Raw genomic sequence first — 14,374 nt, forward strand, 5'->3', positions numbered from 1 at the left:
CCACTCTACTTCAAGGTACTTTTTAAGTTATATCTCTACTATCATGCAAGTCCTGGTGATAGGAACTGAAGATAAAGAGGCAAAAATGAGCCAATTCATGTCTCGAGGAGCTTATATTCTCCTGGCAGGAGGAAGGAAAGAAGGCGCAACATAAGCATAGAAAAAAACAAAGCAAAATAATTTCAAAAGAGAGAAAGCATCAATAATTGGAGAGATCAGGAAAGGTCTTACAAAAGACATGGGATTTGAGCTATATTTTGAGGGAAGCTAGAGATTGAATTGGAAGTTAGGTAAAGTACTAGAACTAAAGTCAGGAGAACTCATCTTCCTAAATTCAAATCTACCTCATTTACTTGCTAGCTGTGTATCTTTAGGCAAGTCACTTAACTCTGTCTCAGTTTCTTCATTTATAATTAATGGTTACAATGGTTGCAAATCATTCCAATATCTTTGCAAAGAAAACTCCAAATGGGGTAGCCAAGAGACAGAACTGAAAAATTATGAAAAGTCTATAGTTTTCTACATGTTAGGAGCTAAGTAAGACTAGAGGTAGTTTTCTTGACTTCCAATGCTATGTTCCTTCCTTTAGTCTACTGTGCCTTTCTGTGAGACTTGTAGTCATTCCTAAACAGAAAATAATTTGTTCAATTCTCACAATCACAAAAGGCAACCCAACATAGTGGACTGGGACTAGGAATCAAGAGGAGCTGGGTTCAAACTCTTTATCATATGCTTACTAATTATGCGACCTTCTTCAAGCCTCACTCAGTTTTCTTTCCTGTAATATTAATTCTGTGGCTAACATTTATATAAGCATTTACTCTGCTAGACACTGGATAAATGCTTTACAATTCTTATCTTATTTGATCCTCATAACAACCCTGAGAGATAGATATTATTTGTTATTCCTATTTTACAGATGAGGAAACTGAGGGAACGAGAGGTTAAGTAACTTGCCCAGCTCTGATAGTCTACCCACTGAGTCATCTGCCTGCCCTGTCCAAAATAATACCTATTTTAGAGGCTTTATTGTAAGGCTTAAATGATGTCATGTATACCAACCACTCTGAAATACTTAAAATGTAATAGAAATGTGAACTATATTATGCTGAGCAAATTCTAACTGAACTCCAGAGAGGAGACTTAATGTAGACTTTGCTACTTAATACTTCTCCTATATCTCTTCCCTTCTTCCAAAGTCCAGTTGTGAATCTTTTTATCAATCCAAAAATGTAATTTCTTGTTATTTGGGAATAATTGGCAGTTAAATGATGTCTCTTTCATTATTTACCAAGAACAACAGTAAAAAATAATTTAATGAATGGAAAAAGAGAAAGAATTAGATTTATAACATGTTGGAAAAAATCTAAACAATTGTCATAAGATCAGCATTGCAAGATATCTCTGGGGAGGTTATTTTTTTTCCTGCTCACTCATGAGCATCAACTGTAAGGAAGGAGTATTATAAGGCAGGTAACCAACTGAGGTTGAATTTTTAAAAAGCAATATGCAAGAATGATTTCAGTAATGATTTAATCCCAAAATGAGCTGATGCTGAAGATGAATGCAGAAGCAACAAAGTAGGCATTCATAGCTAAACTGCAGGCAAGAGGAGGATTAAAAAGGAATAAGGGTGGATGAGATGCTGATAATAGATAATTGAGAGAATTCAGAACCACTCAAATACAGCTAAATCCCAATTAGTATGAATAATGCATTTGATTTTGCACCATTCAAATTTATTCTCAGGTAACTTGAGATCACTGTTTCAGTGAAGATATACAATGCAAATTCAAATAATGAGAGTATTTCATAGGATACTGGGTTTTGTTTTTTGGGGTTTGTTTTTGGTTTGTTTGTTTTTTTGGGGGAGAGTTGCCCAAATGGGGATCTCGCATTATTATTTCTACAACTACTTTCTCTACCAAGTAGACTGGTCTCTGACCTGGAAAGGATAGAATTTAAAAAAATAAAAAAAAACATTGAAATTCATAATAAGTAAAGAGCTGATAAGAGCTTCCTTCAATATCTTCAGTGTACCAGGTTTGGATAATTTACATTCCAGACTGATGGGAAGAAAAAAAAAAAAAAACTGGCAAATTTGATTGCTGAGGAACTGGATGGAGGTGTTTGTGGAAAAAAAGAAAATGAGCTGGAGAATGGAAAGAGAGCGAATATTTCAATTCTCAGGAAGTGGGAAAGAATAAAGTCTGCAAACTACAGGCTCATGAACTTGTCTTTGACTCCTGGAAAAAATTTAGAGCAATTGTTAAAGGGAAAGTTTGAGCATTTAGGAAGGGAAACAGAGGTTATTAAGAGCCAGAATAGTTTCATAAAGAACAAGCCTTTCCAGACTAATTTCATTCTTCACCACTACCTTTTTTGCAGGGCTTCTAGGCTGTTAAATCAAGGAGACACTATAGATATAATCGGCTATATTTAAGTGAAACATGTGACAAATTTTCCCTCTTCTGCTATTCTATTGGGAGAGAAGTTGATTAGTTGGTGAATTTAATTAGATGAATTTGAAACTTTGCAATGATTAAACTCAAAACTGCCTACCTGAGCAAAGATCAGACATTGAGTGCCATAGGGATCTGCTCTTGGCTTTGTTATCAATGACTTAAATCAAGCATATTTATCAAGTTTAATAGAAGGAAGAAGAATAGCTAGAAGACACCGGATTTCAGTCAAGATCCTGACAGACAGTTATGGTTAATTGGATGACTGTCAGGATCTGAAAAAATCCAAAATCTAAAAGAATGGCCCCAATCTAACATGACAGTTTAGGAGTGAATGTAAAATACAATAGTTGGGCTAAAAAAATAAACTTCATGAGTATTGATGTAGAGGGTATGGTTAGACACAAGCCTGTACAAAAGCATTCTGGGATTTTTTAGTGGACACCAAGTTTAATAGATTCAAACATAATTGATATTTATATATTTTATTCCCACTCTACAGATAAGGAAACAATCTCAAGAGAAGTCACAAATCACCAATGTTAAAGCAACTATTAATTGCCAAAAGAAAGATTTTGTATGTGTGTGATTCCCTCAATATTTCTTTCTTGCATCACATACTGTTGATCTTTTTATAAAATAGATATGGAAGCCTAGAAAGACGAGGAAGTTAAAAGCTACATCAATAGAAAGACTTGTGTTCCAGAAAAGGGAGGTGATAGACGCATTTCATGCTGTCTTACTTAGACCATGTCTGAAATGTTGCATCAGTTGTGGGTTTCATCACTTAAGAAGAATGTTCAATCAGAACATTCAGCGAGAGCATGTTCACAGGATGCCCACCAGGATGAAAAATAGCCTTGAGATCAAGCTACATAATGTATTGATGGAAATGAGAGTGTTTCCTCTGAAGGGGAAAAAAAGACTTTGATCTGTCTTCAAGAATTTGGAGGGCCATCATATGAAAGAGGTATTAGACTTCACCTGGTCCAGAAACAGAACTAGGAGCAAAGGGAGAAAAGTTGAGGAAAGGAGGATCCCTAGTGCAAGGGATTGAAGGGGAAGGACTTTATGAGGTATTCCTCATAACCTCTGGTGTGAGGGCTCACTGAGGCATTTTCCAAACTGCTCATCCACTATAGGTATCCATCTTCACTCAACTCTTACCTGTGGCTCTGAGAAGCTAAAACATGTGCAGTGACCACAACTCAAAAAAATTATCTTGGCAAATGAGTTAAAATGAGTTAAACTTTCTTGAAGGGGAGACTCACCTAACACTAGTTGTTTACCCTCAACAAATTTAACTCATTTGCCAAGATAATCCCCAAGCATGTCTCCCCGACTCTCCCTGGAGTAATGGGCAGATGTGAACAATTTTTCTCCCAACAGTCAGGAGGTAGCTTAAGCAGTTACTGTGGAGCATTTAGAGCTTAATCAGATATCAAATATGTCAAGATCATCCATTTTATCCTGGGCCATCACTAATTGTTCTGATTTTGTCTCACCCCTGGACTTCAGTAACTCCAAAAGAGAGATGGCCAAGACTTTGTTCACCTCTGTCTCACTAAATCCAATTCATGAGTAAATCAAGACATCATGGCATAATGTCATTGGTTCTCTTCAAAATGAAGGACAAATAATAAATTAAGATACATCTCTGATCAACTTGATGAGCTTGTGGGGAAGTGAACCTTTGGGATTTTTAAGAGCATCTCCCAATGAAGTGCCATAGGCACTTCATTGAGAGAACCAAGAACATTGCCTGATTTTGTTATGATTGGAGATGCTCCCAAAATGAACTGCTCAGTTTCCACTGTCGAGAAATGGAATATAAGATTAGTCACCCCTTTCCTCTGGCTTATAAAATGGAACTGACAGACTTTTGTCTTTTTTGTGGAATGATCATGAATGCAGCAAAGGTTGGAGTAGATTTCTGTCTTTCGGGAATGAGATGAAGAGCGTACAGCTTTCTGTCCTATCCCCTAAGGATGAATAATGACTGCCTAGGACAGAGACACATCAAGAAGCAGCTGTGTTCTGGTGCACTTAGTCTCACCTCCCTAACCTTGGAAATAAAATAGAATAACTGTTCAACCTATGAATTAGTAGTCATATGGAAGGGAATTATGTGGTCAAAAGGTGAGAGTCCTCGAAGCTAGCCTCTTGGGATAAAGGAGGGAAATATTCTTGTTAGTGACAAAGTTGGGCATTTCCTCTTTTGCAACCCCAGAGAGTTCCATATTTCTATTAAAGAAACTTAACTCCTTAGCTTTCTAATTAGTCTGAATGTAGATTGAAGCATACTTTTAATAAATTTATTTTTCTTGTTTGTGTATGTTTTCTTTTGCAATATGTCTAATATGTAAATATGTTTGCATGATTTCATATGATAATCTATATTATACTGCTTGCTTTCTTAATGAGGGTGGGAAAGATTGGTGAAAGAGAGAATTTGGAACTCAAAATTCTAAAAAATGCATACTGAAATTTTTTCATGTTTTTCAAAATGTTCTTAGTTTTTCATATAATAAGAAAATATTTAATGAAATAAATATAAATATATTTTTAAAATAAAAAGAAATTATATTTATCTCCAGATAAAGAACAAAGTGTTGCACTATGAGTACAGATTGAAGCATACTTTTAAATTTTTCTTTATTTTTCTTGTGGGGTTCTTTGCAACATGGCTAATATGAAAATATTTTCCATGACTTCATTGGCATAATTGATATTATATTGCTTGTCTTCTCAATTTGCAGGAAGGAACAGGATGGAGGGGAAGAATTTGGAATTCAATTTGTTAAAAATGAATGTTAAAAGTAAAAAATAAAATTTAAAAGTATCAATTAAAAAATTAATTATCCAAATGGTGTGCATAAATATAATGGGGTCCCTGCTCGTCTAGCAGCCTTAAGCATCTTTCCTTTCTCTGTGGATTACCACTCTGCATTGCAATAAATCTGAAAATTTGACTTAATAGGGACTTACCAAAGTGTTAGGGGTTTGCCCTGCCGGAAACCCAGTTTTGTTTTCCTTTCAAGGGCACTCCAAAAAATAGTGTGATATTATGAAATGAGGGGACTGCATGCATCACTGTGAAAAGAAGAACTGGGTGGAAAGGAAGGAAAATTATCAAAATGTTCATCATCTAGCAATGTTAAGTCCTACATTTTTCTGCAAGAGCTATTAGAATTGGGCTGGACACATATGCAATCTTGTTAGGAAAGATAAAGCAACAGCAGTATCAATAATAATTTACAGTCGACTCAGACACATCCCGTATAGGTCAAACAACTGGTTTCCCATTGTCCCTATTTCCTCTGAAAACCACTTAAAAACCCTTTTGTTTGGGGCCCTTCTAAGGTGTTCCAGGATCACTATGCCACCTGGTGGGAAACTCTGGGAAGTGTAAGCGCCAAACTAAATCTTTCCCATCCACCTGGAAGTGGAATGGTCAACTGGTTGGATGTAAAAGCATAATCTCCCCCTTTTTAAAATTACTTAGCCTTCAATTAATTCTATTTTAGGCAATCACTTTCTCACAGGTACCGTCTTTTCATCTCATTTTAACTCCTTCTTCTCCCCTTTCCTCCTTTCATTTCTTTTTTCTCATTTCCTCTTCCTTCCTTTTTTCCTCCTCCCTCCTCTTCCATTCCTCTTTCTACCCCATTTTACTCCCCTCACTTTGCCTTTCTTTCCTTTTTTCTTCTCTTCTTTCCTCTATTCTTACCTTTTCCTTTGCTTCTCTAATCTCCTTTCTTTTCTCTCTTATCTTTTCCCTTCTTCCTATTTTTCTTTACAGCAGTCAAAATAAATAAAATACTCTCTCATTTAATTTTGTCCTCTCATTTTAATTATGATTATTGCAATAGCCTTGTTTTAATCCTATTTTTCTTGTAAAGTATTGTTACTAATATGCAAATAATCTCCAGTTTCACTCTTATGGGGTCTCCATTGAAGCAGATCCATGATCTCCCTAACAGACAATTATGAGTTGTTCCGGACAAAATGATTCATCATCTGGTCACTAATTCTATAGTGATGAGACTCTCTCGTTAAGGGAAATTGGTCCTTGGAGGACATACACACAGCACTCCATTGGATAAAGCATCTACAGCCTGGCAGAATCTGCTAGGACTTGTGCTAACCCAAAAAACCATGAAGATAAACCATTCAAGCACTTTCTCTCTTATGTTCGTCATCCCATAAGGAAACAATAGAACATCACATTCTGGTTTTTATAGTTCGGTCTGAGAACCTAACCACCATTTATAACATTGGAATTCAGAATGCAGATTCATGTCTCTATAGGATCAAACAGCTTTCTGAACTAACTTTGGGAACAAAGCTTATTTGTCAATGGAAAATTGTCTGTAATGTAATACTTTATTTTTGTATAGGGCTTTGTACTTTAAGAAAAGCTCTTGGGGCAGCTAGGTGATGCAGTGACAGCCCTGAAGTCAGGAGGATCTGAGTTCAAATCTAGTTTCAGATACTTAACACTTCCTAGCTGTGTGACCTTGGGCAAGTCACTTAACCCCCAATTGCCTCAGGGGAAAAAAAAAGCTTTCTCTGATCCAATCTTCCCAACAATTCTATGTTTCAACCCAGAGACTCTGCCCTTTTGTTCTTGCAGTCTGAAAAGTTTCCTTGGGGTTTGGGAAGAGAGGCACAGGAATACACAAAGGATTTATGATTTCTTGGCTGGAGGTGGAAAGGACCTCAAGGGTATTAGAGCTAATCCTTTAGCCCATAGTTACTACTGCCCTGCTTACCATTTTAAACCATTTGAAAATGAACTATTTTAAAATATTAGGCAATTGGAAACTAAAAAACATAGATACAGAAGCATTGGAAATAAAAGATACTATAGAAATCACTACATCCAGCATCCTCCTTTTATAGATTAAGAAACTAAGGCTCTTAGGAAAAGGGGGAAAGTACATTGTCCAAAGTTGTAATAGTAAATAGCAGTGCTGTAGCCAAAAGACTATGATGCAATAGAATTGCAAATGCTAGAGAGATGCAGGTGCATCTCTCCCCATTCTTCACCTTGGGAAGAGTGGCTAGAAAGGGGAGGGACTGCTGGCAATCCTATGTTTGTATTCATGGCATTAAGGAAGGGTAGCCTAAGTGCAGAATACTATTGCTGAAGAAGATACAGACCATGGCAGAGGTCACGTGTATTTTAAATGTACCATGGAAACCAGGAATTCTGTTGCCTGCACAAAATCAATGGAGGATGTGGCAGGAGAGAGATATGAGGAATATTTTCCAGAACAGCCTTTAAACACATCTTTTTTTCCAGAATAACTTGTTCCTTGTCCCTGGAGGGATCAGGAATTTGAAATGCTCCTACTCCTTACTAAGAAGTTGGTTAAAGAGACTGCTTGCCAGACTGTGGCTTATTCCCAGGCAACCTGGCAGCATGGCTGCCTCCTTTCTCATGATGGACTTTTGAAGTGTCAGTCCTATGCCTGTGGAAATATACAGGGTGTCCCAAAAGTCCTAGCACAGTTTTAAGCTTAAAATTGTACTTAGATTTGGGGGATGCTCTGTACTTCCCTTTCTGGAGTGTCCCAAGACCATGAAGTCTTCTCTTGTATTGAATGGTGGATAAGAATGATAAGAGATTTTCCCAGCCTGCACTCCATGAAAGCCCAGGGAGAATCTCACCCACCACAAAACCTGCAAGACCAGGAAAAGGAAATTACTTATTAAAAATATTTATTAGCATATTAAGGAAGACTGCCTGGGCTGTAGCCACTTCAAGTTCTTTGAGTACAAATTGGATCCTTCTGTATTTTTTAGACTTATTTAGAATCAGTGTATTCTGTGGCAAAAAGGAAATGTTCATCCTCCTCTTCTACAGAGAAGGACTAGACCAGAAAGCACTAAAGCAAGTCTTCGGAACCTTTTGCCATATTCACCAAAAGTAGAGCAAAAGATAATACAACAGCAGGTCCCCTTGGCGAGGAGTAATCTTTGCAAGAGCAACACTTTCTTCTCTGGGGCACATGAAAAGATGTAAGAAGTCTCCAACATTGGGGAGACGGGAAGAGGAAGATTCCTCCATCTTTGGAAGAAGGGTACAGATTATGAAGAATGATACAGTCAGGAAATTGGCAGGGTGAGCACAAAAGTAGAAGCTATTAGTGGAAAGTAGCAAAATATAAAAAAGTTGGATTCAAAAACAAAAATAAAACTCTAAATCTCTGGCTTCAAATTCATTGTTCTTGTCACTGTATCATGTTGCATCCACTCTTAGGATTATAGTTGCAGACGATCTTTCTCCATTCCAATCTGAGAGAGCTTTTCCCTAGTGTGCCATTAAAAGGCTATGATGGACTCCACCCATTGGTAGCTGTTTTAACAGGATGTAAAAAAGTTCTTCAGCCAGTTGACTAAATCACCCCTTGGACTGGCCTATCTTTTAAGTATAGGTTGAAACCTATGTTGAGTCTTTTTAAAGACTTTACCTTAAAAAGACCAAGGTCTTCCCCTGCATCCAAGACCATCTCCAGCCATCTTGATCTATATCTGGCCACTGGACCCAGATGCTCTGGAGGGGAAGGTGAGGCAGGTGACTTTGCCCAGTCCTCCCTCCCATAAATCCAACTCACTTGCCTATCATGGAATCACTTCCCTGATGTCATGGTTGTCTTTGAGAACAAGGGACAACAAAAACTGTGTAAGGGACCTCTTTTTACAGGTCTATGCAATTCCCACAATGCCTTAGGATTAGAGAGACTGATCCATTAAGGAAAGAGTATTGAATGGCCTATGCTATTAACCTGTATGTATATGAGCAAATCATTTGGGATTGTCATGGAAGCAGGAGGTTTTGAGAGGTCCTGGTAAAGTTGGAAAGGAAGAAAAAAGAACACAACCAATTTTCATCTGGAACTCTGATTGCTTTCAATACACATAGCAGGATGCCCCTTCTTAAGGCAAGCTGTTGACTTCAGATCTCATCACCATGCCATTAACACAGTCTTGAAGACTCAGTGCCATCCTACCTTCTGAGCTTTCTCTCCCTCTGGTTGGAGGACCAGGGGGTAGAGCCCTAAACTCCTCCAGAGCTTTCCTTTATAATGGACTTATTTGACACTTTCCAACTTGCTCCACTTTCTATACTTCGTCTTAATATGTAATTCGCAATCCCATATGGGGTCTTATAACTGAATGTTGAAGGGTTGCAAAATTATGATTTATGATCAGAAACTATCTGACTTGAATATCTACTTTATATACCTACATACCTGGAGTCATGTACAAATTTCTCAGGCACAAAGTGATTGTGAATGGAAAAAGGTTAAGAAGTCCCAATCTACTACTCTACTTGATTTCAGCCCTATAAACTAAGATGATCCCGTGTTGAGTAGATCCTGATGTCTTTCTCCCCTTCCCCTCTCCAGTTTCCTTTTGTATGTAGTCCATTAGACTGCAAGCTCCTTAAAGACAAGGATTACCTTCTTTTTTTTCATGCCAAACAGTCAAAACTTCAAGTACAGCTGGATTCTGTTGGATTCATCATTGTCATCATTGTTGTTGGTGATGATGATGATAATGATGATGATATTTTTTCCGATGGTGTTAATGTTGCTATTGTTGCCAAGTGTTTAAAAAGCACATAATTGGTTGTTTCATTTATAATGACTGTTATATCATCAAAGACCAGGGAGACACAAGGCAAATGAGTTATTCATTGTACTTAAAAAACAATATTATAGTCCATCCCTCTGCAGAGGGAAAGGACCCTAGAAGCTGTTCCATCAAACACGGGATAGCAGGGAAAGTGTTAGATCTGGAAAGTATACAAGGGCCTGAGTTTAAATTCGGACTTTGTTATTTACCACTTATATGACCTTGGGCAAATAATTTCATTTCTCAGTGCTTCAGTTTCCTCATCTATAAAAAATAGGGTTGGGTTTGGTCTTAAAGGTCCTTTTCAGAGTTAAATCTATGATTCTTATTCAAAATTAAGTACTAGTCCTACTCATTGCTTCCTCCATCTTCTAAGCAATAAAATTGGCAGGGAAACAATAAATTCAATTCAAAAAATCATCTACTTCATGTAGGGTACTAGGAAAATAAAGATTTTTTAAAATCCCAGTCCCTGACTTCTAGCAGCTTACATTCTTCTAAGGAAAAGTATGACATATATACAGGCAATTATCATACAAAGTTGATTGTGATAGGGACAAAGGACATATCTAAAAAAAATCTTTCAGTTTGCAGAAGCAGAAAATACTTTCAGCTACATCTTTATTACATATTCATTTTCTTTAAAAATTCTTTAATAGAATTTCACATTATATATGTACAGATCAATTTTAATAAAAGATTGAAGGAATATGAGACTCACTAAGTTACACTGAAACATGTACTTAAAATGGAAACCACCTGATACAATGTTCAGAAAGATATGTATGTGTGTATTTCATAATATATAAATATATCAGGAAACAATCTTTTTTGTTTCATGGATCTATTGGCAGTCTGGTGAAGTCAGAATAATGGTTTTAAGTACATAAAATAAAATACAAAAGGTTACTAAGGAAACCAGTTGTATTTGAAGTATACTTATCAAAATATTTGGGAAAACAATAAAGTTCACTGACCCCAAGTTAAGACCACATTGTGTTCCAAATAAATTAAGTGAGATGGAAACTTGTTCAAAAATAAATATTTTGTTCATTCCAAAGTGGCACCTGAGAGAATACAGTGATATACAAAGAGACTAGTTTAAGATAATCTGACATATTTTCCATTTGGAGAGGTAAATAATGTTCCTTGATCACTGATTCGAGCCTAGGAAAAAGTTGCTAATATAATATATTAGCTAATTAATATAAAATACTACCCAAACCAGAATGATCTCATATGTCTCTCAATCCTACAAAAGAAAAGTATCTACAGAATTCCCTCTATTATTTTGTGAACTATTCAATTATGCTTTTAGATTGCAAATGGTATTTCACCAAGCTACAGAATGTATGTCAGAATTTATCTTGTTCCTGAGCTGCCTAAAACTCTATCTTTCTTAGAGCCCTCACTAGCCTATATAATAAGAAAGAAAGGCACTTTGCCAACCATCTCCCATTTTGTAAATCCTTCCAGAGTTACCAACACATTTCTAAATGTGCAGTTTTATTATGAATATTTAATATTGTACAATCTACACTTCTGCAAAATCTTACTTTGATGCCTCATTGTGGCATGAAGGTGACTCTTGAAGGTGATAGCAGCAAGAAATCAACTCTGACCATCCTAGAAAATCTCTGAATATGATCCCCAAGGAAAACAAACTATTTCTGCTTTCCAAACAAAGAAACTAAGAAGGAAGAAAATCAACATTTATTAAGTATCTACTATGTGCTAAGTGCTTTAAAAGCACATTGTCTCATTTCATTCTCATAATAACTCTGGAAAGTAGTTGTTATTATCCTTTAATTATCCACACAATTAATGTCTGGAGCCAAATTCAAGCTCATGTCTTCCTGACTGTAATCAGGTCCAGTGTTCTATCCATTGAATCATGTAACTGCCTCTAAGACCAGACTAACTAAATATGGATAGAATTAGCATTCCTAGAGACTCGATGGTTGGTGATGGACCCTTCTAATAAGGCAGTCCATAAAACACACACACCCAAAAATGCCAAATAATCCTTGTGTGGTCCCTTTCCAATTCTCAGTAACAATAGTATTGTAGTAGGAAAGGGGACAAAAGGTAATGATATTCTCACAAGATTGGCAGATATGGCTCCATTATTGGAGAGACTATCTATATTGATAAGATTACAGATCCATTGGAGGACTGCCATATATAATCTATACTTTCATAAATATTTAGCAAATATCTACTAGAAACAGAATTTTAATTAATAGTTAATTAATAGTTAATTAAACTCTTAAATTCCAGAGTTCTTAACATGGATCAACTAATTCCTAAGCAGTGTATGGATAAGTTTCCAGGGATCTGTGAACTTAGGAGAGAAAGCTTTATTTCAACATAATTTTGTAATCCTATATATTGTATTTTATTCATTTCAAAAAAAAATTATTCCAAGCAATGGTCTATAAGCTTTGCCAGACTGACTAAGAAGTCAATGACACAAAAAAAGCAAGAATCTCTGAAATGTGACCCTTCACTTTCAAATGAAGAAACTGAGACCTTATGAGCAATATAGGATTTGTGCATAGATATTTTACCCAAAGGACAGCATATTCATTGCTATTGCTTAATTCACCACTCAGTGGACAAGGATCTCTGAATTCATCTGCTCAGAAAATTATTAGCATGGATGCCAGGACATGGAAATGACCTTGCTATAGAAAATTGGGTATTCTAATGGTATTCATTAAAATAGCTTCTACCTGCATGTATGTATATACGCACATGCACATAAAATGTATTCATTGAAAATAATGCAAGAATTTCAAATCCCCACATCCCCAAACATCTACCTACTTCATTTCACTGCTTTTTTTTTTTTTAATATAGCAAAGAAAGAATGGATAATTCAATCCTCAGACTGCAAATTTTCTAGCCAGGTGTTCTTTGCCTAGTCATTTAAAACTACATTTTAATCACTATTTAATATTAACAGCCTAGTCGCCTGAGTCTTCTGCTTGCAGATTGCATGCTCAGGTCATGCTATTTCATGCTTGGCTTCTTCACACACCTGGGAGAAATTTCTGTTTTGATTTGCATTCAGGGCTTAAAAAATTCATCACTTCGGCAGGAAACCATTTATCTTCTCTACAAGCACAACTAAATACTATTTTATCACTCAGAGACATCAAAGTAAAGGATTTCATTCACATTCATTGCACCCACAAAAATCAAGATTAGTAAGCAGTGGCTGTACTTCTAAAACCACATTGGTGGTCATTTTTCCATAAGACAGAGCTGCTTTGACAGGTTCTTCTAACTAAGACAAAAGAAATCAACAACATAGAAATTGGTTCCCCCTTTTTCTTTTATTTTAAATTCAGGTCTGGTTTGGGAATTTGAAATTATCCTTCTATCTATGCTTAGATTCAAAAAAAAATCAGTAAGACTCAGTAAATATAGATTATCAGAGCAGGTGAAAGCATATATTTCTAATGGTCAAAAATGAAATCTTGGTGGCAAAGAGATCTAAGAGCACCCAGTCCTAGCAACTTCTGAGTGAGACCCAACTTTAGGAAGCTGAAATTCAGGCATTTCTTTACTGGCTTCCTTGCATATTCCCTCTGAGAAACAGATAAATTCCACTGCCAGGGTGGTTGCTAGGATACTTTCAAATTATGATAGCGAAAGTTATTTTCAAGTAGTAACATTTTTTCCCTTAAAGGGTTTAGCAAGATTTTCATTATTTTTCAAGCATTTGAAAAAAATACAATTGTGTGTTCTATAAGCTTTCATCTAAGCACATGAAATAGAAAAATGGCCCTTTTAGTGGAGAAAAAATGTGTTTATAAAAGGCTTTGCTTAAAAAGAAATTCTATTGTAGGAAAAGAATTGGACTCCTTTCAGCATTTTATTTAAAATAACTGGTAGGCCTGTTCACAAAACCTTTACTCTCATACCAAAAGATAAAACATCTATGTTGATATTTCATTGATAAGTTTATTCCTTCTGTGGCTATAGAACATACATCATCCTTGGCTTCTCATTCAGTTGAATTCTTGCCCATATTCTATCTTTAAAAATCTTCATATCCTACCTGCTGGAAGGCTTTCTTTAGCTCTTTTTTACATTTCATGAAGCAGGCTATCTTACATTACTGACCCACCTCCATTTCTTATCATATATAATATTTGCAGATGTGCTGGTAAATGTTTAACAACCAGCTCTTTGAGGGAGGTGGGAATATGCACAATAAACTTTTAGATTTAATCTGCATCATTAACATTTTCTCC

Source organism: Sarcophilus harrisii, chromosome 6 (assembly GCF_902635505.1).
Source record: "Sarcophilus harrisii chromosome 6, mSarHar1.11, whole genome shotgun sequence".
Taxonomy (NCBI): Eukaryota; Metazoa; Chordata; class Mammalia; order Dasyuromorphia; family Dasyuridae; genus Sarcophilus; species Sarcophilus harrisii.